At 34.8% G+C, this 25,247-nt stretch overlaps 1 long non-coding RNA gene across 1 annotated transcript; it reads left to right on the top strand.

The window, feature by feature from the left end:
* On the top strand, positions 1-21,962 carry LOC128553535 (uncharacterized). The gene is made up of 3 exons (XR_008369363.1): positions 1-202; positions 10,040-10,111; positions 21,876-21,962. It is a non-coding gene; the product is annotated as an uncharacterized LOC128553535 (long non-coding RNA).
* Positions 21,963-25,247: the final 3,285 nt, after the last annotated feature.

Here is a 25,247-nt window from a genome sequence, read left to right as displayed (position 1 = left end):
TGTGTCATAAACGGGCTGAAAAACAAATATATATAGTGATTAAATTTGGAATTGAGTAATTAGGTTTATTGGTGCAGTTTCTGCGAAATATTAGTGTCGATGCCGCTTTAATATTTGTGAATAATGGAAGAATGATATTTCGGCATTTGAGAATATAGATGATAATGTGACAAGTGGACACTCCTTCACAGAATATGTAAACGTGAGTATTTGATCTGTATACCAACTTCAGTTTGCTCCAAGATTAAAAGTTAATGTCATATTGCTGATTTATCAGTAAAGTATCCCCTCGCCCTTTCCCATTTCGTCCTCGAATCAAACACTGTGTTCAAGAGGCACGGAGTGCATTTTTTACTAAAATATCTAGAGCCACACGCTGTATTCTGAAACACTCCCGACTTAAATGCCTTTAAAACATACGAAATACTTAATATACATAAACAACAGTATTTTGGATAATTAAATACGAAATATTTGCCGCTTTGGTGGGGGTAGAGGGGTTACACTAACATAAAGAGCATACAGATCGCAAGACAAGCATTAATAAACACACATTAATCGGACACGTCAGAATGACTGAAATAATATTAGAAAGGGCAGATATTCGAGGTTAAGAACTGAAAATTAGAAATGTGTAGTCAAATGCAGTGCATACCAAAGTTTATATGGAAAACAATGAAAAATACTAAAACACCATTAAGTAATTATGAAACCTATGTATCTGTCTAGTGGTTTTGCCTCTTATACCACAGTCACACATACGGCGCTTATAGCTACGTTTAGCTACGAACAGAAACGTAGTAATCCGTATCGATCCGTACCTGAGCCGTACGGATTGGTACGGATTGATACGGGTTACTACGTTACGGTACGACTCAGGTACGAATAGATACGGATTACTACGTTTCTGTCCGTGGCTAGACGTAGCTATCCGCGCCGATTGTGTGACTGGGGTATTACGGCGAAGTTTTCATTTACGTAGAATAAAGCTTCTAAACCAACTTATTTATTCACTTATCTTATATGTCTTTCAAATACATTTGAATCGATGCGGCTTAAAACGATCATTCAAGAGGAAACATGTTTATATGAGCCGTAGCTGGGAGATAAGATATCGAGGGGCGCCCTGGCTGTGTATTCTCCCAGTCAAAGAAATGTTAAGAGCTTTTATTGTCTCTGTAATAACACTACCCAGTCAATGTCACAAAAGAGAGAGAGATTTATTTAGTCAAACGTTTTTATAGTTTTTTAATCAGGTAAAGGAATGCAGCTTCTGTCCATTGCAATACATTATATCCTAAACCCTGAAGCATTAACTGCACTTTTTAGAGAAATGATGTAGGAAAGTTTCATCGTATCCGAACACATGTGCTTTCAATTCGATGCACATATAATGTGCGTGAACATAGCCAGAGCAACCAGAGTAGCCAGAGTTCAGCCAGAGTAGCCAGAGTTCAGCCAGAGTAGCTAGAGTAGCCAGAACTCTGGTTACTGTGACTGGCCAAAGTAGCGAGAGTTCAGCCAGAGTAGCCAGAGTTTCTAGGATTTCAACATGTTCTGACTACTCTGGTCAGCCAGAGTAGCTCGAGTAACCAGGATTTCATTTTTGCTCTGGTTATTCTGACTGGCGAGAGTTTCTAGGATTTTAACATGTTCTGTAGCCAGAGTAACTAGGCCCCGTGTTCACAAAACATTTTCAGTCTTAGGTGAGTTTGATTATGAAATTTAATATGCCATTTCTATCTAAATAGCATGTTTAAAACTAAATTTTAAGTTAATATCTATTTTCAAGCGGCTATTTAGAGAAGCCAGAGTAGCCAGAACTCTGGTTACTCTGGCTGGGTAGAGTAGCCAGAGTTCAGCCATAGTAGCCAGAGTTCAGCCAGAGTTGTTTCTAATTGTGTGTAGCAAGGGACACACTCAAATAGTTGCTTGTCATGTAATAAATTCATGAATTAACAAGACCTGTGACATGAGTCACTGATTAGTGACAAATACCCCCAAAGTGTTGCGAACAAATGGAAAACAGTCTGATGAATTAAAAGACGAAGTGTGACAGTGCAAATTTAATATGCCTCCCTTCAGGGGAATAAAGGACATTTTACTCTACAATCAAACAAGATTAAAGACAGTCAAAAAGCATTATTGTGACAAATAACTACCGTAAGCATATTTTTCGTAAAGGAATGGTTACAGGGCCTGTCAGCAGAAACAAGCTCCGGTGTTCTTCGTATTGGTTATTCAAAGGATTTCCCCTGGTATTTGCTGTAGGACATCCGGTAATTCGGAATTCAGGAAATGTAAAATTTGATATCATGACATGATATCAGTTGATACAAGTGCTTTCAAATATCGCAATTTACAATTAAGGAGTTCTTGTGATCACCTTTATAATCAACTTATGCCATTAGACAGGTAATCAACAGTCCATGTTAAATTAACTTGTGTATGTGTATGAAACAATATTGAATGTGTTTGGACTCAACAAATTTAGGACTCTCTCTCTCTCCCCCTCCCACACCCCCTCTCTCTCTCTTCCCCCCACCCTCTCTCTCTCTCTCTCTCTCTGTGTGCGTGTGTGTTCGGGTTTAACGTCCTTTTCAACCTTTTTCAGTCATGTAAACGACGGTTTTTTTTATGTCTTTGGTATGACGCGGCCGGGGATCGAACCCTCGAAGCGGACGCTCTACCACTAGGCTACCGAGGCGGTATGCTGTCTGAAAAAGTAAAACAATTCTTTGAAATCCGTTTGATGAATCACTTGATACATGAAACACAAAAAATCACCCCTGAAAGTACAAAGAAGGGTCATTTCGCAACATGTTAAAATCCTAGAAACTCTGGCTACTCTGGCTGAAGTCCGTTTTATGAATCACTTGATACATAAAACACAAAACAATCAACCCTGAGAGAACCAAAAAAGTCAAAAATCTTCTCACACATTTCCAATATCGCTTCCGTTCCAAACATAGCTGTGAGACTCAACTATTATCCTTTACACGAGAAATTTTTGAAAATCTCCAATCTGGAAAACAAAGCGATCTCATTGTAATGGATTTCTCGAAAGCTTTCGACAAGGTCGATCATCAACTCCTCTATAAACTCATGAAACATTGGCCAATAAAAGCTCTCTATCCTGGATTTAATCTTTCCTTAGCAATCGTTCTCAATCTGTAGTAGTTGAAGGCTCACACTCTTTACCAATTCTATCAGAGCGTTCTCCCAGGTTCAGTGTTGGGTTCTTGTCTCTTCCTTTGTTTTATCAACGACCTTCTCAACTCTGTTAAAGGTAGAATACGCTAATTTGCTGATGACACCATCATATACATCACCATTGACACGTTAGTAGACTCTTACAAACTTCAAGATGATTTGACAAAATTAGAAGAAGGGAATGTAATTGGTCTATAGAATTCAAGTCATAAGAATCTCAGAAAAAGAAAAAATATCATTTTTCCTTATAAATTACATAATCAAGAATTAAACACTACAGAAAAGATGTGTTATGAACGACTACTCACACCAAACCAGCGTAACATCAATGCTTGAAACTCTTAAATGGCAGACACTAGAACAGAGAAGAATACATGCATCCCTAATAATGTTGTACAAAATATCACAAAAACTCGTCTCTGTAGATCATAGCCACCTGACAGCCTATAGAAATTTAAATTTTATCATTCCATCTTCAAGAACACAATATCATAAGAACTCAGTTTTCCAGGCAAGATCAGATACTCGAACGCCTTCCATAATAACATCAGAGACAGTGTGAACCTTCAGGTAGCTAGAACCAATGGGTATCTCGGAAATTCTGGCTGTTCTGGCTAGCCAAAGTAGCCAGAGCAAATGAAATCCTGGTTTCTCTGGCTAGTCTGGCTGACTAGAGTAGCCAGAACAAGTGAAAATCCTATAACCTCTGGCTACTCTGGCTGCTGCCTGAAAAATTAGACACTTCTTTGAAGTCCGTTTTAAGAATCACTTAATACATAAAACAAAAAACTCAACCCTAAGGGGTACCAAAAGGGCCATTTCGCAACAGGTTTTACTGTAGTTTCTCTGGTTATTCTGGCTAACCAGGGTAGCTAGAGCCAATAGGCATCTTGGAAATTCTGGCTGTTCTGGCCAGCCAGAGCAAATGATATCCTGCTTACTCTGGCTGACCTGAGTAGCCAGAACATGTTAGTATCCTAGAACCTCTGGCTACTCTGACTGAACTCTGGCTACTCTGGCCAGCCAGATTAACCAGAGTTCTGTTACTTTAGCTACCCTAAATAGCCACTAACTTGAAATTCAATTTAATACATGCTATTTAGATAGAAATGACAAATTGAGTTTCATAATCAAACTCAGCTAAGACTGGAAATGTTTTGTGAACACGGGGCCTGGTTACCCTGGCTACTCTGGCTACTCTGACTGACCAGAGTAGCCAGAATATGTTATAATCGTAGAAACTCTGGCTACTTTGCCAGCCAGAGTAACCAGAGCAAATAAAATCCTGGTTACTTGGGCTACTCTGGCTGACCAGAGTAGCCAGAACATGTTAAAAACCTAGAAACTCTGGCTACTCTGGCTGAACTCTGGCTACTCTGGCTTCTCTAAATAGCCACTTGAAAATAGTTATTAACTTAAAATTTAGTTTCCAACATGCTATTTAGATAGAAATGACATATTAATTTTCATAATCAAACTCATTAGCTAAGGCTGCTGAAAATGTTTTGTGACGGGGCCTGATTACTCTGGCTACTCTAACCAGAGTAGCCAGAATATGTTAAAATCCTGGAAACTGTGGCTACTCTGGCTTCCCTGGCTGAACTCTGGCTACTCTGGCAGCTCTGGCTAAGTTTAAGCACATGCACATATATCATATTACGAGTGACCGCAAAAAAGGAATGAAATACATTGTAAGTACCTTATGCAAACAGAAAAAACATAATTCTAACAGACGACATGTCGGCAATAAAATGAAATAGTACAAATAATATACAATCTAACTTGTTTAAGCGGCAATCGAATAGACTGACTGAAAATGATCACCGTAGGCAGGCCATGTGGTCATTGGAAAGCATCAAATCAATTTAAAACCTTATTATGCTTATAATATACATAAGGCTTGTTGTTTCTAATGATATATACATTTTTATAATGTTTCACACAAAAGCCATCTAAAAACTTGTACTGATACACCGTTAAAATATCCAGTTACGTGAATTAGATAAAAAAAAAACAACAAATTCAACTGACGATAGATGTAATTTTCATCTTTAGCTCGTCTGATATTTTTTGAAAAAAAAAGCTACAAGATATAGTTGTCACTTGATCGTCGGCGTCGGCGTCAGCGTTCGTTACAATTTTGGTTCACCTTTTCTAAAACGCTGTAAGAGCTGCAGCTTTGAAACTTTTAAGCCAAGAACTGTCAAAATTATGGCCCTTTTTGTACTTAGAATTTGAGTTTCTTGGTCAAAATATTTGATTAGGTCCATCTTTTTTCAACATCTATAAAAGCTACAGCTTTAAAACTTTGCACACTTGTTTATCATTAATTATTAGGACAGAGCGAGATCAAAACCTGTGACTATAGCCTGCATTGTGTCAGAATTATGGCCCTTATTATACTTAGAAAATCTTACCTATAACTCTTCTTACATATTGTTCAGTACTTGTAAACAAGCGATGGCACCCATAGGCGGTGCTCTCGTTAAAATATATCATGGCTTCTTCTGTTTATTTTTTTGTATCAGCAGTCTTCAAAAGAGTGACAAATTTAAGGCCACTAAATATAGAACGATATCCTCAACCTTCATAGTCTGTACGATCCTTGAACAAAACGTTGTAAGCAATGGTGTGTGTTTAGGACACCTTCAAATCGTAATCGTACAAGTAATAGTAGAGAGTGCAACCTGAAGCATGATCTCAGTAGTGCCTGGGATTTCACATGCTTCTGCTTCAACTCAACAGTAATGACTTCTCTAAGCCGTGTAATCGATTGCCCTCAGACGGCAGTGTCTCAACAATCAATAAACTATTAATAACGCATATCGCAGTATAAAAACAACTTATTACAGAACACACTGTTTACAATAAACCATTAAACTCCTGCCATGTGGTCGAAATTTCCACTACCGTCCATGAACAGGCTCAGTCAATCCGAACATGCAATATTTTTATTCATGTTGAGTGACCTATGGTGTTTCCACATTTCTTTTTTTGATAAAATACACTTGCAAATCAAGACACATAACTCACTTTGCATATCAATACCACCCACCAGGTAAAATATCATAAAATTCGTACCTGCAGTGCTGACAAAGACAGTCCTTGCTGCAATCACATACCAATAAACAAATTCCCCACAACTGCCTTTATCAATACTACTACTGACCATCCTTCATATATCATGTGCATGATGCAGGTTATATTTATGTTCGCTACACTCCCAGTTATCTACGAGGTCCATTCAAAAATAATGACAACACGTGATTCCGTAGTAGTTTCAAGTTTCGTTATCAAGTAATTTTATTAGCCGCAGTGACAGTGGCTGCGAAAAAGTAACCGTAGACCAACGCAAAAAGAACTAAAAGTGTGAAAATGTTTTGTGTTCCATCTTCTTTAACTCTAGGATACTGTTGTACAAATTCCTACATCGTCAGGAAAGTCAGTCACTGAAAAGTTTTATAGAGACAAACTACTGAAAGCTGTTAAACAAAATAAAAAAATACGTTCAAGGAATGGTCCGTGATCTCCAGCTGATCCATGACAACGCTGCGGCTCACTAAAGTGCCATCGTTTAAAAGTTCCTGAGAGATAAAAAGGTTGTACAAAACAATCCTCCCGCTTATTCACCAGATGTAAGTCATTGTGACATTTTCCTCTTTTGGGCGCAAATATTTATCATAAAAGCACGTGGGAGTGGTATTTTTCAGTTAGTTAAGGAAATACCAATTGGAGCCTACACTGCAGCGTTCACCTCATGGATTTCTTGGCTGCGGAAGGGCATGGAAGTTTACTATGATGAATTTATTATTTGTAAATAATTTTATTATTTTGTTCGAAACATGCCAATGAATGTTGCTGAAAGCATAGATTTTTCAGAAAATAAACATTTTGTACCATATTTAGGTCATATGGGCATGTTTTAATGGTGAGCACACTAAAGGCCCACATAAATATTTTGACCATAGGTCCAGCGTCTTTCAAAGAATTTATGATCATTTTTGATTGTGGTCGACAGCTGTGTTCATAATGAAAATTTCAGATTTGTTTACAAATTCGGTTAATGACAGCAAACATGTTCTTTAACCCGTTGAGAGACTTTCAGTTTTTAGGACATTTTTGGGCAAAAGTTAACCTTCTCCAAAATTGAAGAAATTGGACTGTTTGATATTACAACATAAAATATTTTGGGGATATGATATACCCTAGTACAAAGAAGTTATATTACAATGTGTAGAAACGAATTTTTGACGCTTGTGCGCGTTTAACTGTGCTGTAAAAGATAAAGATAAGACTAATGTGTTTATGTTTAATCGTATTATTTCTTTAAAACCAGCCAATCCGTCCGTCCTAATTTGTGTCGCACGTAGCTAGTTTGCTTTAGAGTCATCAAACGTCTTAAGGATTGTTACTCATCATATGAAGATGTGTTTTGTTTAGGGATTTCCCTCAATAAGATCAGAGTGGTGTATGCGGTAAGTATTTTACTTTAAGGACGCTCGCTACAGCTTCGTTTTTTTCTCAATAATAGATTTTGATGGAATGTTTTGTATTAAAAGATCATGTTATGATCTATTGAAAAATGAAATTAAAATACTAGGCCACCAGCTTTGTTTCAATTTAATTTGCCCCTAGATATGGTGCTATTTTAAACATTTTTCAAAATTTCTGTAATCCTAAAATATATTTCAGTAAAGTACAATAATCAGCACAAATTTGATTATCAAAGCATTTTTGTAACGGAAAACAATATATCTATTTGAAACATGCTCAGAGAAATCAAAAGAACATGATTTTGTAAAGAAAGGAATACTTGTTCAGCAGACCCAAGGGCTATTTTGCATATTTTTGTCAGTTTTAAGTTGGTAATTCTGCTATTTTATCTAGTTTCACATAATAGAATTTCATCAAACTCTGCACATACCTTTGGTTATGTCTACCTAATCTAAAACAAAAAGAAAATTGATAGGTCACCATATTAGATTTCGCTTAAATCAAATTACAACGAGGTGGGGTGTGGCGGGCATTTATACAACGCAGGTTGGTACGAAATACTCTTTCAGTGTTTGAGCAAATGACTTAGAAATATATATATAAAATTATCAAACGGCAGATTTCTAAATAAGCGGATTTTAAGGTGACTCTGAAGCATTTTGATGGCATAGAATGATGAAAGTTTCCGCCCTTTTTTAACAAAAACTATAGTTTGCGAATGTACGGTACGGGTACGGTACGGGATTAGAAACAGCTGTGACTCAATGCAGAGTTTGAGCGCTGGTATAAATAACAGACTCCAGTATGTCGGATTGAAGCAATTTGAACAAAAAGTACTTTAAATGTATATATTTTGTAACCATGGTGATACTTACCCTAACCTTGAGTCAGTATATTATACATTTTGTACATTAAATGCATGCGAACATACAATAATTTGCGAATTTTTGCCGTACGCGACATTAGATAATCACTTCCGGGCATGCACAGAAGACCGCACCAACTCTGCAGTGAGCTACATCGATTAGAAACACAACCAAATTGGCACGGTGGTGGGGTAAATATCGACCCGTCCGGAAAAACTGTATCGAGTGCCTTTAATACAGTCATCAAATATCATGATTATTGTTAAGCAGATGTGGTCTTGTTTAGGATTTCACCTAGTAAGACCCGAGTTATGGTCCTTACATTTGTACCTGAGTCAAAATAATTATGTATAAAAGACTTAAACGTTTGTATCATACATACCTCAAAATACTTGACATAGATTCATGTATATTTGAAAACAAATGTAGTTAAGCATGTGTAGTAAGGCATATGTGCTTTATAGTAGTGTTTTGTAGTATCCTTAACCGCAATACTCTCCTCCCAACCCCCAACAGGGACCACAATCACAGTAAAGATATAAAAGTGTATTTGCTTTTTCAACAGAAAACATATGACCGTGTAGTTAATGTAAACCAGAAAAGAAATGTTCTGGGATGTTCAAAGACCTTTGCATTAAATAAAATTTATTGAATTACACGTGAACAACGCTACCGAAATTATGTTAAATAAATTATCAGATTTTGTTTAATCTTTCACTTTATTTATGTTGCTTATTGATTGGAAAAGAAGATCTAGGAAGAATAATTTTTCCATGCAATATATGCTGAAAAGTAGATTCACTTAGTATTTTCTCCTCAGCAGCATATCCAATGGTCGTATGTAGTTTTTTTTTTAACTAAAATTGCTAGTCAGTCCGACATATATAATCAGAATGGCATATTGCGATAATAAGTACACACATTGTAACTTATTCGCTGCGTTTGGTCCGTGAGTAATAATTAAGGTGCGTGATTGAGATAAACATGATATGATATCTAGAATTTATCTTAAGTAATCAATGTTTTAAGATAGAATAATAAACAAACGGATATTTTAAAGACTTGTCAGTTTTACGTATTAAAGCTTCTAGTAAAGATAATACAGACATTTTTCATTCTTATAAATTCCCCACAATAACCAGACTTGGAAGAAAAGTGACCTTAGACAATGGACACACATAACAGCGCACCTACGTCTCGTCCAGGATTCAAACCTATGCCTGTCTAATTGGAAATCAAATATATGGCGTATAAACAACGTTTCTCGAAAAATGTATTAGATTTAAACAGCTTTTATGGGTAAGTCACAACTGGTGGCACACCAATACAGGACGTAAATATATTGTATGATCATTAAGGAAGTCAGACTAGAACTCATACTTACGGAATGGTTTCTTTTGCATTTAATTATATAAACACATTAAAACTTCAATCCAATGAGAAACATTTTACTATTAAACTTTCAGATTTAAAGAACGAGGAAAATGTTCAAAATGGCAAGCACAACAAGAATTTTGGCATTCCTACTTATAGTTTTGGTAAGTACATGTTTCAAAATAACTTTTGCTTTTATTCATTTTTGTCAAGTTACCGTAATTGTAAAAAAAAAACAAAAATATAAAAAAAAACATTTCATTAGTACTGGTTACAAGAGTTACATTCTAGGTGCTTACGGCTTATAAATGCCATTCCATAAGACTTTAATAGAGTGTTTTTTTTAAAAAAAACAAGCTTAAAATAACTTAATCTTTGTAAGAGACGTAAAACGCAAAACTGTTTTTGGGATAATACATATATCATCATGCTCATGCACCTCATATTTGTTTTGTTCTGTTTTTGTACATTGATGTTTATGTTCAGATAAAATTATTCCCTTTGTAACTCATTGATTTTCTCTGTTCTCTCTGATAGTAAAATTTACGATGACACGGCTGTAGTTTCCAATATAAACATTTAGCGACTGACACATTTTCCATATAAGCTGTCAAATTGAAAAATAGTAATATTTTTGAAATATAATATATATGTCCATAATAGATCAATTTATCTATACCGAGAGTGATAGGATAGCATTTGGTGATAACACAGCCTCAATAACGTATGCCTTTGAACATACAAGCGTAACAAATTTTTACTGCAAAAGCCATTCCCAATGCACCTGTAGTGACTGCAGTAGAGGAGACGGTAACATAAGTTTTCCGCCCCTTGCTAAATGATTTGATTATGATATACAATGTAACATTCTAATATATATTCGTTAAATTCTGACTATATCTTGAACATATTTTTTTCTCCTTAATCTATCTGTTACATATATCTGGCAATGATTTATGAACATGTTCGTCTAACTTATATACTTTCGACTAAATCTATTGCTTGTAGCTATACCGTCTTTAAGGAAATCATCTTACTGCTTTCAAATTAAAAGATGATTTCTCTGCGACACACCAAACGGTTTGAAATTCTACACTGTTACGTTGTTTTGCTTTTCTGCTTCATGTGGCCACGTATATCTATTCATGCTGCCTCTAGATTTATTATATCAGTTGGGGAGGGGTTGGACGTATTTTGTTAGTTGCTGCTTTTAGGCGAGCAAAATACTAGTTGCAGTTCAAAATGACGTCATTTGCAGTGGTAATTGTCTTTATTATATACGTATTTTTTAACGATCACGCCAAGTTGGTGGCCATATAATTTACCCTCACTCGGCTTTTGGTCTTACATGTTTATCTTTGTTAAAATGTTATTGAAGGTACAGTGCCAGTTTATAGTGAAGAAAAAATCGAAGCCGTGCACGAAAATGTAATTCCTGTACAAAACGAACACCTTTCGGGATGTTTATTGATTTGGACATATACGTAAATTTGTACTCTAATTGAAGATTTTATATGCTACTTCTAAAACTTCCCATTGCAAATATACTTTAGTACAAGCAACATTTTGTTGTTTGATGTTGTATACACGAAATTATTGTTTTGTGTTTCTTCTACCGAGATGTCTTCTTGAAGTCTTCAATCCAATATAAACATGTAATGTGGTTCTCATCGATACTAGTGAAAGCAACAAAAAAATTTAAGCATTTCTTCGGACTTTTCGTACATTAATTCTTGATATTGAAGATCAGATACTTAATTAATGTCGTCTGGGGGAACAGATGTATAAAAGTGTTTGAAGACGCCAATCTGCAACCGATGAATTCCATTTTAATGGCTAAGTGTATTTATTTAGGCACCATTTAAAAATAAAAAGGACAATAACATAGAGTCTAACCTGTCTTAAGCAGCCAGCTAGGGGAAGCAGGCAATTTGGCCGCTTAAGCCAGGTGACCGCTGATCGTTATTGCAGCCAGTAAATGTATTTTTCAGACTTCTGATCAGTTTAGCCTTAAGGCCCATTTCTTTTTCGATTTTCTATTATTATTTTACCAGGATACATTGACGTGCATTTGCCTTCGCAATTCGAATGGTCTTCTTAGCAATCTAAATTTCCGGCGTGTTTTCTTTTTTTTTTTTTTACAACAAAAATTGTTACAGACAATTTTCCAACTTCAAAACAAGTTTGTATACAATTTTCGCCATTTTTATAGGGGAAGCTACTCTCCATGTTTACTGTCTACGTTAAAATCTGCCGTTAGGTTCCGTAAAAAATCGAGCGGTTTATATTTTGTTCAAGCATAATAAATTTCGTATAAATTAAATAGTATTTTGATGAAAGAAATATAAAAGAATAGCAAATATTATGCTACTAATTAGATATTGAGTATTATCTTTAACCGAGATCAAATTGTTAACAACAAAACTGACACGAGGTGACACGCCAATTGCCGATAATTACTAGCCATTCGATCGTAACAAAATGGGGATCACACCTTTGGTTATCGGTTTTAATTGAGAAGCTCATGTCATTTTGTCGTTCTTGTGGTGAAATCACGCGAAACTTAGCAATCACGTGTTTCTTAAAAATCAGGCATCTTCGGCAATTATAGCCTAAAAATAATTGGTTTGGGAAGAAACATGGCCACTGAAAGGGGTCAAATACGGCGGAAGGGAGGCAATTTCGGTGGCCGCTGAATAAAATGATGAAATAGAGGAAAATTCTTCGGGGGCTTGATAAAATGACCGCTGAACGTAGGAGACCGCTGATCGAATGTGACCGTTAGTACAGGTTAGACTGTATTCCTTATATTCATAAAAAGTTTGATTTCGATGAGGAACATTTAATCTAGTTATGCCTCTTTTTAACTTCGAAATTTTTGGTTAAAGTTTTTGAAAATGTAAAATATCTCTGTTACTATCAAAGCTTTTGGATTGAATCTTAAATTAGTTATTTACTATCAAAAGAGAAATAATCCCTATAACTCTGATTTATTTGAATTTAGACAGAGTTATGCCCACTTTTAACTTAGATTTTTTGTTTAAAGTTCATTGATGAAATTTAAAACCAAACTAGCACTTATGATAAGTTTCACGTAATACTGGCGCTTGTGATCAGTTTCAATTGAAAATGTGTGACATGCACGAACCATTACTGTACCCTATTGTTTGAGTAATGTCCCTTTATGTAGCATTACTGTCCAGAACATCACACTGCAACTGCTGTAGGGAAATGCAGCGTACAAGGACCATAACGCTTACCACACTTATTTTTAAGGTTATCTCCCTATATTAATTTCTTTACAGCGCAGAAGTCTCTAAATATACAGACAATATATGTTATATATACCTTAAAATAATTGATTTTTTATACGCAAGTTTTAAGAAAAAAAAACCAGGACGTATAATGGAATGGTATTATCCGTTCATATATCCGTCCTTCTACATTTTTGTTTCCGGACTATAAGTTACAAAATGTAATTGGCGTAGCTTTCAAGTTTGACATTTCTACTATACCACATTGGAAGGATCTTGTATGTTGCTGTGTCGATCAAAGGTCAAGCACATATTGACCTGGAGATTAAAAATGGTTTTCGGACTCAAATTAATGAAGTGTGACAGCTACGGGTTCCGTCTTCGCTTAATAACGGAATACTTGTGGGCTCATATGTCAAGGTCACAGGCATCTGACTAAATTCTGATATTTGTTTCGTTTACATGATCTTGAATAAAAGAGTGTACGCCTCTCAAAAGTACCACAATGACTAAGTACACCAGGATTCGGTGGCATCTGACTAAATTCCTGATATCTGTTTCGTTTACATGATCTTGAATAAAAGAGTGTACGCCTCTCAAAAGTACCACAATGACTAAGTACACCAGGATTCGGTGGCTTATCAACGTCACAGTTTTATACGTCCGTAGGAACGTATTATGTTATGACGCCGCTGTCCATCTGTCCGTCCGTCCGTTAGCAATTTCATATCCGCTATGTAACTTTTGAACTCCTTGAAGGATTTCGAAGAAACTTGACACAAATTTTCACTACATCGAGACAAAGTACAGGATGCAAGTTTTGAATGGCTGGCTTCAATATCAAGGTCACAATTTAGGTCAAAGTTCATATTTATGATATTCCCGGGTCAGTTAAGTACAAATGATAGAAAGAACCTAAATATAATTGCAGATTACTTTGTAGAGATAGACACTAAAATTTTCAATGATAGTTATACATTAAATAAAGTCTAGAAATTTATTTCCAAGTCCTTCAAATAACCAAAAATGATTTCATAAATATGAAGTTTATGATAGTTTTGTTAATATCAATAACAGAAGTTTTAATTTTTAATTTAAATTTGTGATCCACAAAGAATGTCAACTCTTGCCTTTGGCTAGTACTTATAAGCAGAGATATCTATTAGTTTACTTCCCTTGCAATTACACAATTGAGTGGAAAATGAAAACTGTTCTAGACACAATATCATACTTTTTTGCACAACAAAAACATTTAGGATTTATTCATATGTGTTTGATTTACCCCTCAAAACATGGTTCATAAGATTTTTCCAACTTACTTATGGTAAAAAGTTAACTTTTAACAAGCCAATAATAAAATGAAATACCAGTAAGTAATTAATAGTGCAGATAATACAGTTTTGCTTGTATCAAAATGTCACAATAGAAGCACTTTTGTCATACAGAACGCCTGGTAGGATTAGTAAAGGTGCAATTATATTGATCTCTATTTCCTATACTTTGAGGACTAAGGTGAAATGCAGCATCTCTATTGAAATGTTAAAAGGGTACATCCTGCAATGGACTCATTTAATTTCTTTGTGTTACTCAAACAAATTACTTCTAAATAAGGAAGGGAATAAATTTCTTAAAAAGCACATTTATGGGATTGAGAATTGAAAAGGAAATATTAAATGAAATTGATTTGAAATTTTGAAACTTACATTTTGATAATCTACCGCAAAGGTGTGATAATTTCTAGAAAATTCCGGAATACTCTTTAGACAAGTATGAGGTCTGTATTGGTTCCTCAAAGAAAATAGTGCTGTGCGTATTGATGCTATACACTTAGCACATTAATGATTAAGAACGCTTAGTTCAGTGAGCCAGAAAATTAATGCCTGTTTCTAAAGGATGTCTCTCTTTTTATTGCTGGGACTTTCTGTCGCTGTAGTCAACTTGCTTCGTGTTTAAACAAAAAAAAATGGTAAAGTTTCTTGTTTAACGTGGGTAGTCGACGAAAGTCCCCACCTGTAATGGACGGAACAACTTATTACCAGCCGAGCCCACGGCAGGCGTCACATTACCTCCCCAGCATCCAATCTAGGCCGATACTGCTGGAAACAGTACCAATTTAAGTAAATCACCCAGCACTGAATACTAGTCGGGATATCAGCCGCGACTGGGAATCGAACCAGATTAAGAGTCTTGTGCTCTACCGACTGTTTGTTCTGAATGAAACTTAATTTGGCATCAGGAGTGGCTGCCTCTGTATATAAACTTGTTCATAATGAAAGGATGCTGAGTAAATCTACTAATCTAATAAGAAAAATAATATAATAACAATAATAAAAAGAAGAAGAAGGAAGAAGAAGAATGCAATGTTGCGTGTTGGCTTCATAGTAAGATCTAAAATGATTAATGGCATCAGTGTCATTTACAGGCAAACAAATGTCCCTAGGTTGCACCCAAGACTTATGTGGGTTCCGCTCAGAAAAACGCGAGTTAAATACGAAGATAGTTTATGTTTTATTATATCAGTATGAAGATACGATATTGAATAATATTTGCGACATAATTTGAATAAAATTAAAGAGCTGTACCATTTGAACACTTGTATAAACTGATATCTTTATGTTTATACCCCCACTAAACATGTTTGTGGGGAGGGGGGCTATATTGGGGTCAGGTTTGTCCCGTCCCGTCCCGTCCCGTCCCGAAATCTATTATCTCAGTTACTACTGTATGGATTTGATTCAAACTTAAAATAGATGTTTCATCTTATCACTGACATCATGTGACACAAGGTACATAACTCTGACGCCAATTTTTCATGAATTATGCCCCCTTTTAATTATTAGAAATTTAGGTTAATTTTAAAGTATTTTCACTATATCTCAGTTATTACTATATGGATTTGATTCAAACTTAAAATAGATGTCCCAACTTATAACCCACATCATGTGACACAAGGTGCATAACTCTGACACCAATTTTTCATGAATTATGCCCCCTTTTAATTAGAATTTAAGGTTAATGTTGGTGCGCTTTCACTATATTTCAGTTATTACTAAATGGATTTGATTCAAACTTAAAATAGATGTTCCACCTTATCACCCACATCATGTAAGACAAGGTGCATAACTCTGACACCAACTTTTCATGAATTATTCCCCCTTTTACTTAGAATTAAGACTAATTTTGATGCATTTTCACTATATATCATTCTGATGGCTTAGAGCCAAAGGGAAGTAACATTTTTTAAACTTTTGTACTGAGTTACTTCCCCTTAAATTTCCTGAATTAGTCTGTTTTTAGAAATTCTATTTTTAGATTTCAGTATTTTAGGTATTTTTCAAATATTTCAATTATTAGTCCTGTGTAAAAGGTAAAAACATTTTTTCATGTGTCGGTAAGACACTTTTTTGTATTCATTTTTAGTGTATCTCTTATATTAGAGATTTTTATATTTACCTCATCCCTCATCCTGGGCACATATACTAGTATTACTTATATGTGCCAAGAAAGCCCAGGATGAAGTACTCAAAAAAACAAGTAAATTTTTGTTTTGAGTATTAAGTTTTTTTTACGTTTCATATTATTCTAAGTATTTTTGAAAATTCTTATGGTTGATGGTTGCCATTCTTATGTGACAAGACCGTATGGTGGGGGTATAAGTCACTCCTGTGACAGTTTTAGTTTTAATTGTATATATATATATATATATATATATATATATATATATATATATATTGTAGGAGAACTGTGTTTCAATTATGATGCTTTATGTACTTATATATATATATATATTCCAGGTATAAGAATCACACAACAAAAATGTCGTGTATCCAACATCAAACAACAAAATATTGCTTGTACAAAAATATTTTGCAATGAGAGGTATTAGAAGAAGCATATAAAAGTCTTAAACTACAGTATAAGTTATTGTATATGTCCAAATCAATAAACATCCCGTTAAATGTTCGTTTGTACAGGAATTACATTTTCATGCACGGGTACGACTTGTTCGTCACTGTACCTTCAATCAAAAATCAAGAGAAGATAAATAATATGGCCACCAAGTGGGCGTTATCGTTTGAAAATTTGTATATAATAAACTTACTTACAACTGCAAAATGTGTCCTCTGTTATCTCAAACAGCTACTTAATAATGCCTTCTGTAAAGAGTTTATTTGACTTGCAATGATACGTTAAATTAAATTAAAGGGAAACAATATGCATGACCATAAATACACCCCAGGTAATAAATGAAATATACTTCACACTCAGTGATTTTATTATATAATCAATTGTAGATCATTTAAGACAGAGTGTATTTTTTGAAAAGTATAAAATAATCAATAAATACGCAAAATATTTACAGTACAGTGCAAGTAGCGTCATCTTGTCACCGTACCATTTTCAGCAGTCTCCGTTTTTAGATCACTGGTCTGATCACTCATCTGATCCGGCGTCCGTAAAATTTTACTTTAAACGACATCACTTTATAAACCACTAGGCCAATTTTATCTAAACTTCACATGAATGTTTCCTGGATGAAGCTCTACAAATTTCTCTACTAAACCAGAAAGCCTAGATCTTAGATATTTGATATGTAACATTGCTTAGTAGACTTCTACGAACTTCAGATCATGTTCAGATCAAAAAAAAATTGGCCCCGCCCCAGGGTTTACTTGACTGTACATCGGAAAATTTTCCAAAAATTCTTAAAATCATTAGTTTGACATTTGAAACATGTAGCTCATATTACTCAAGTGAGCGATCCGGGGTCATCATGACACTCTTGTTCAATTTTACTGTGTTCATTGATTTTATTTTATAATGTCCATAACAGTGTAACTTAATCATCTACAAAAATAGTATTTGACTTTAACTTAATCTGGTATCATATAAAAATAGATAGGATGTATTTGCATATTTTTGTATTGTAAAAGAAATTAATTCACTCTCGAAATTCAATTGCATGGCACCACTTTTCACTAAAATACACACCTTTAACGATAGTATAGGGATGGATCTACATTACCACTGTTACGTTAACTTTCTTGCTCCAACACACCTCATATTACTTCCAGTCGTTTACTTCTGATATGCAAGACCTATTTAAACCATATCAACCTTTGGTCACGTGGAGCACAAGTTCTATTGTCCGTGTGGCAAAATTTCATTTCATATAACAACAAGATCATTGACAGAAAAAATGTTCTCAATTTTGTCTTGTCTTCAGAGCTGAGATGTACTATCGTTATTGATAGAGTTGTCAAATACTCCACTAGACGCAACCATCTTTTTGCGATAACTATCTTGGTAGAGGGTCACACAAGGGCCATTAAATTCATTGGTGCTGGCTAGGATATTTATATATACAGTAAAACCTGGGTACTAAAAATACTGGCTTCCGTGAAAAGGTGGTCTTTCGAGACAGGTTAAGCGTGACTTTTGTAGGCAGGTATTATGACATTTAGTTGGAGGTTGTCTACAGCACGGGTCCGCCAGTAGCTACATAAGTTCCGTTGATATCTGTGTTCCGTGGATATTCAATATCTCAACCGTGTTTTAAGAGTTTACGGGAGTTCATCACTTTTTAAAGATAGATGTCACAGTTGCCTATATTTATATAGGGCAAAACCTTTCCTACGGACAGAATTTCTTTAAACTTTGTTTGCTGACTGAGAACCAGGCTTAAAACGGAAATATGTATTAAAAATCATAGGTACCCTCGCTTTATCTTGAATTATCTGCTCTTGATATCAGAAAATACTAAAAAATCCAATTGTCAAGGGCAGATAATTCAAGATCAGATCAAGAGAACTGTGCATTCTACTTTTTATTTCTGTTTCAGACTTCATTTGCAGTCAGTTTAAAGAAATCCTGTCCATGGGAAAGACTAGCACTTTGCGGTATCATTTTGTCATGTTCATAATTAAGGACATTTGCAACAGTGTCTATACTGACATGGGGCAAACATTTTCTTACAGAAAGAATTTCTTCTTTAAACGGTTTTTACTGACAGAGAATCAAATCAAAAACAGAAATACGTAGGAGCCCAGCCTTGATCATGAATTATCTGCCCATGAAAGTAGGAAAATACTGAAAATATCTACTATACTCATGGCTGTTAACATACACATGTGTTAGAGGTTTGTAGCAAAGTGATCCACAAATAATAACAACAGTGTGTACGGACCTACACATACAAAAAATAAAATGCAATTTTGGACTGATCACTAATAAACGTATGGCCGATAAGTTGAAAAACAAACTGTTTATACCAGAACGAACGACCACACGGTCAAAGGCCCCTCTAACGTTTAAAATGCGCCTGCCCAATAACACAAATCCTGCCTTTTTAGATACTGCCTTAGTATCGTCAATTCTTTCAAAGACATGCTAAATTGTTTATGGATAATAATACAGTTTTGGCTTACATAACACGGACAATGTACATATAAAACAAACAAAAGGAAATAAGAGGAAAGTGCCGACAATTCTGTTTTCACCAAAAGAACTGAAATGGGCATTTTCCGTGAAATAAGCAGCACATAATATTTTCTATTCCAGTGTAATAAAGAATATTTATTTTATGCTAACTAATGAAATACTGTGTTCTATCAGTTAAATATTTTTATATCTCATCACTCACACTGTGAAAATATGAAATCTATATTTTCACACTGTGAGAGATATAGCTCCGCCCCTCATACATTGTGTATGAATTTTAAATTATTTGCTGAAAACAGGATAAAAAAATGAAGTCGCACTTTGTTCTTTATAGTATATTTCTCGATTCAAATCATTTTACATAATGAGAATTTCATAACTTATGCAGCAAAAAATAAAATAAAATGGAACTTTATGTTGTGTGCGTCTTTGTAACGTCACAACACGTCTGACATCATGTCTGTTTACGCGCGTCTGTTTCCCGCACTGAGATTAAAATTTGTTGCAAAATGCACATCTCAACGTAATTGAGCATAAAATGAAAAGAAAATTTGCTTGTTTTGAGTGGATATGGAATATATCTCACCTCGAAGTGAGAAAAGTTTCACAATATTTGAATTTTTCTCACTTCTCAGTGAGATATATTCCATATCCACTCAAAACAAACAAATATCCTCTATTTATTATATACCTATATAAATTCTGTAAAACATCGGCTTGTATTTCAAAATTGAATATGATCAGAGAGACAAAAATCCATATTGTACCATTTAAATTCCGTATTGTACCTTCCGTATTGTATGCTGCCGGACTATTTTCATTAATATGCTTGGTCCGACACATTTCTATAAATAGCGCACATAAAAACTTCACTAAGTTCCATTTAATATTGATAAACATTAAAGATTTCGTTCAAGAACAAAACGAGAATCAAAATGGTAAAGGTATATAATAAAAGTGTCATTATAACAGTAGCTAGATCTAGGACTTTGTATTCGGCTCTCGTGGATTTTGCAAGGTCGGATCACACTCGGCGCTTGCACGCCTCGTGAGATCCGATCTGGCAAAATCAACTCGAGCCAAATACTGCATCCCAGATCAAGCTACTCTTATAATAAGCCTATTTTATTTTTGGACAATTCCTAGAAGGAATTTTGCTAAATCTAGTTCACACTGCTTCTGAGACTTTTCTTACAATTTCTAGGCAGTCTGGTGCACAGAAACAATCTTTCTGACGCCTTGCACGCTCGAAATGGCAGCATGTATTTTACAGATATAACAAACAGATTTTTAATTACGTTTAGTTCTATGCAGTAAGATTATTCTCCTAGTGATTTTAAAATTGTTCCTTTGAACTCCGTTCATGAATCTTTAAGATATTAATTAAAAAGTATCTATAAATGCTACCGTAAACTCGGAAAATAACAGGTAAATATTTACTTTGTTTATTTCTGAATTGCAGTTTTACTTCTTTACAGCATTTTTTTTCTTTTTCGATCCTTGCAAACTGCGCTGTTTGGTACTATGGGACAGTTACATTTGACAGTTTTGGTTCACTATCTTGTTACCTTTCACACGAAGGTCATTTTGTATTCAAGATGGCGGAAATACCTTAAACCTCGCCGGCTGATATGATGTTCAAAGACACAAAGTCTCCACAAAATGATGATAGTCGTTGCTACGAATTCAAGTATTTCTTTGAAAAGAACACTAAAATTTCTTAACAGTTTCGGTTTATTATTATTGGACAACCACTGATTGATTGTTCGACATAAATAACGCAGGAATTAATATGTAAAATAGTTCATGAGCTTGCGCGGCCATTTTTTAAATATGTATTAGATTAAATGAGATAAAGTTTAATAAACAAATTATCTGCTTTTTGCTCGAAATCTCTCACCTTTCTGTTCTCCGGCAACATTTCTGGAAAACGCTAGCTCTTCTATACAGTTTTTGTACCCGAAGTATCGGGCTGCATGCCGAGTTATTAGTGAAGGAATGAACCGGTATTAAATGTAATATGACCACGCCCGTGAACTGCTTGGGCGTGAAATTAATTTATAATATTTATAATGACACGTTTTATTATATGGAATGGACTGACACACTGAAAGAATAGGCTTGTGTGACTACTAAAATTGATATTTAATTATTTCACAAGAGCGCATAAATTCATAAGGCCTATTTTTCGTCCTTATTAACGTAGCTTATGTCAACACAATTATTTTTTCAGACTACCCTGACAAGAACGTCGATAGCTAAAAATGAAGAATCACAATCACTATCATCATCAACAACAACAACAACGACAATTCCAATAAGTATGTTTCATGAGGTTTTAAAATGTGCCTTCATATACTTTATATAAAAAAGTCATGATATTAATGTTTAGACCAAAAACAAAATCATCAGAAAGCGTTTTATTGTGCCTTAACCGTAGTTAGGCATACAATAACAATTGTGAATTTTCATTAGTGAAAATGATGGCTTAAGTTCTTCTTTCTGGATGATTTATCTATAGAAGCGCATTTTTGCAATGTCGTGCTGTCACTTTTGCGCCCCAATCAGAACAAAAACAATATAGAATGAGAAATCACTTTTATCGTGTTGGTGCCTCAGCCAGCACGAGACACGGCAAAACTAGGACGATGGCACGTCACATTTTTCTGTTGTGTTGGCACCTTAGTTTGTCGTGTCATCATGCTGGAGGAGGCGTTACACGGGGATACGACAAAGTAGCATTCTGTTGTTTTGACTTACTGTCATGTTAGTGAATACGTCACGTAACATCACAAGGACACAACACATTATTTTGTTTCGTCTTCCAGTTAACATGCGAAGAAGGGCCTAATAGTATATGGTTGCCTGAAAACAGCAGGAAGAAACTTTGTTCGTCTACCTCTCAGTAGGTACTAAGCTACGCGTACATGCGTCTGTCTTCATTATTGAAAAATGTCTACTTTTACTGCACTAACCGGAAGGCGAAACAACGACAAATGATTTGTCGTGTCCTTGTGATGTCACGCGTAGCTATAACACCAGCACGACAAACACAAACACATGCAATGGGCAAAAAATGTGTAGGCGGTCGGGAGCTCAGTCGTTAGAGCATTGGAACGGTATTCCAAGGTCCTGGATTCGAGTTCCAGTCTGGTTGCGCATTTCTTTCACATTGTGACAGACGCATAACATCCCGCCAGCTCGAGGATACTTAAAAAAAAGGATGCAAACAGGACATGAAACTTTGAAGTGACGTCGCCCTTCTATAATCGTGTCATCGTGTTATAGTGTCCTCGAAGGAACACGACAGCACGACTTGGCAGATACAAGCCACAATATAATAATCTCATTTAAGCAACATATTATGACTTTTTTCACATTTCGCACATTCTGTTAGAGACATATTATAGGAACAAAAATGTCCACTACATACTAGGTTAGATCCCTATTGGAAATGTACGCCGTTTTTACATTTATAAAATCCTAAAATAACCCAATATGAAAGCATGCAACACGTTGAGTATTTCTTTTGGTTTGGATTTAATTTCTAGGTTTAAATTTCCTTTTGAAAGATGTTGGAATATTTCAACAATGTGAACCAAAAGCCATTTTTAAAACTAGATCTTCAAAATTCATTTATTTTCAATCTAGGCAAAAGGAAGGCGATGCTAATTTTACAAATGTACATTTTTAACATTACGGCGAAACATATTTTTTCTGACAAATGTAATACAATTATTTTAATATTCATATCATTTCTTAGGCAAAGCATGTTTTTCAAAATTATGCTAATGCTTAAAATCTCTTTTGTGGTTAGGCTAGAATACGTAAATCGATAAGACGTTAAAGGTTTGAACAAACCTTTTTTTACTAAAAGTCAGATACTAAATTTAACGTTTCGGCCCATTTTTTAAACCTTTGTTTGCCAATATTGTGTTGCTCGGGAGCAGATCAGCGACTACTATTTTACGGATTATATAAATAGCAAAGTATACCTAATGCCATTTTGTTCTAAAATATCACGGGTTTCATTTATGACGTCTCATATTTTATATGTCTACAGTTTCTTAGATTTACGATTTAGAAATTTTGGTAATTTTGACATTTATAATACGCCTCTGCTTATTCAACATTCTTTCAACATCCTTACCATTTTCCACTTCCAAAAAGGCTTTTATTCTGCGCAAAAGATGGATAGGATCCGCGCCTCTGCATTTATGTTTTAAACTGTCTTAAAAAACTCCTAGATGAGTGTGTTTGGAATACTAAATCCATAATGAAAGGCCATCACATTAAGTCTGTTGTAAATATATATATATTATAAATATTTATTTGAATATATGCAATTGCAAGTGCAAATCGTTGTCCTGTAATATCTCATCAGTATAAAGGGCCCGGTTTAACCTAAGGAGGGCGTCTGCGTCCCCGTCTTCTAGGTTCTCTAGATTAATGATCACTAAGCACCCAAGCCTTTTTTTTTTGGTTGTCAGTAAATCTGTCATGTTGGAGTTATGGCCCATTTAAAGTAATTTTGAAGGAGTTTGTGTGGTCTACTTCTCCTATACTTTTTACAGGATTTGAATTTGATTTGAACTAAAATGAAAGGGATTCAGAAGTACCAAACCTGGTTGCGTATATTCCATTGGGTTTGTGATTGAATGATTTGTGATGGAGTTATGGCCATTTTAAGAAAAGGAATATATTTCACTATGGTTACTCAATAGCACTATATATTCTTCTTCAATCCTTTTCATATTTAATAAATTATACACGTTACAAGATAATTATCATGATAGGTGTTCATTATGATACGAGGTCCCAACACATTTTATTTATATTAACTTAATAAATTATCAGTCAGCTGTTTTCTTCGAGAGATACAATTTCATATAGTATAGCAATTGTTGTTAAACGACAGTTATTGAATTATTCACAATGTTATGATACATCATGAAAACAAATTCCTATTTCAAAGCCTCTTCATTTCTTTACATTTCTTAATTGAATTTAGCGGCGTGATTGAAAATTTGCATCGCACTGATATGTCTGTCCGAAAATCTAAAACATACTTTTAATTTCTTCACAAATATTGGTAGAAAGCTATAATGGGATACGAAAAAGTAGCATAGAACAAAGCAAAAAGCTCATAAATACAGCATCTACTTCAATAATGTAAAAAATACTGTGAAATCATTAATATTCGTGGGGGACTAATTCTCGTGGACTTCGTGGTTGAGTCAATCCACGAAATTTAATTCCAACGAACAAGTAAAATTCTTATTTATTTTATCTTCAAAATTTCGAAATCCATTAATTCATATTCCTACAAAATTGCCATTTTGACATCAGCCACAAAATTTCATGCCCACGGAATTAAATGATTTCTCAGAACTAGAGATATGTATTTTAGGCACTGAGCAATAAGGATATTATTTTGTTTTATGTTTTGTAGCACTGAAGCAGCTCTGAATCTGAACAGATTTGTACTGGTACAGAATCCAGGAACACTGGTTAGGTTAACTGCCCGCCGTTACATGACTGAAATACTAATGAGAAACGGCGTTAAACCCAAAACAAACAAAACCTGCAGATGCATACCTAGGCA

This window comes from Mercenaria mercenaria, unplaced genomic scaffold, assembly GCF_021730395.1.
Source record: "Mercenaria mercenaria strain notata unplaced genomic scaffold, MADL_Memer_1 contig_3925, whole genome shotgun sequence".
NCBI lineage: Eukaryota > Metazoa > Mollusca > Bivalvia > Venerida > Veneridae > Mercenaria > Mercenaria mercenaria.
This window is presented reverse-complemented; position numbering and strand designations above follow the sequence as displayed.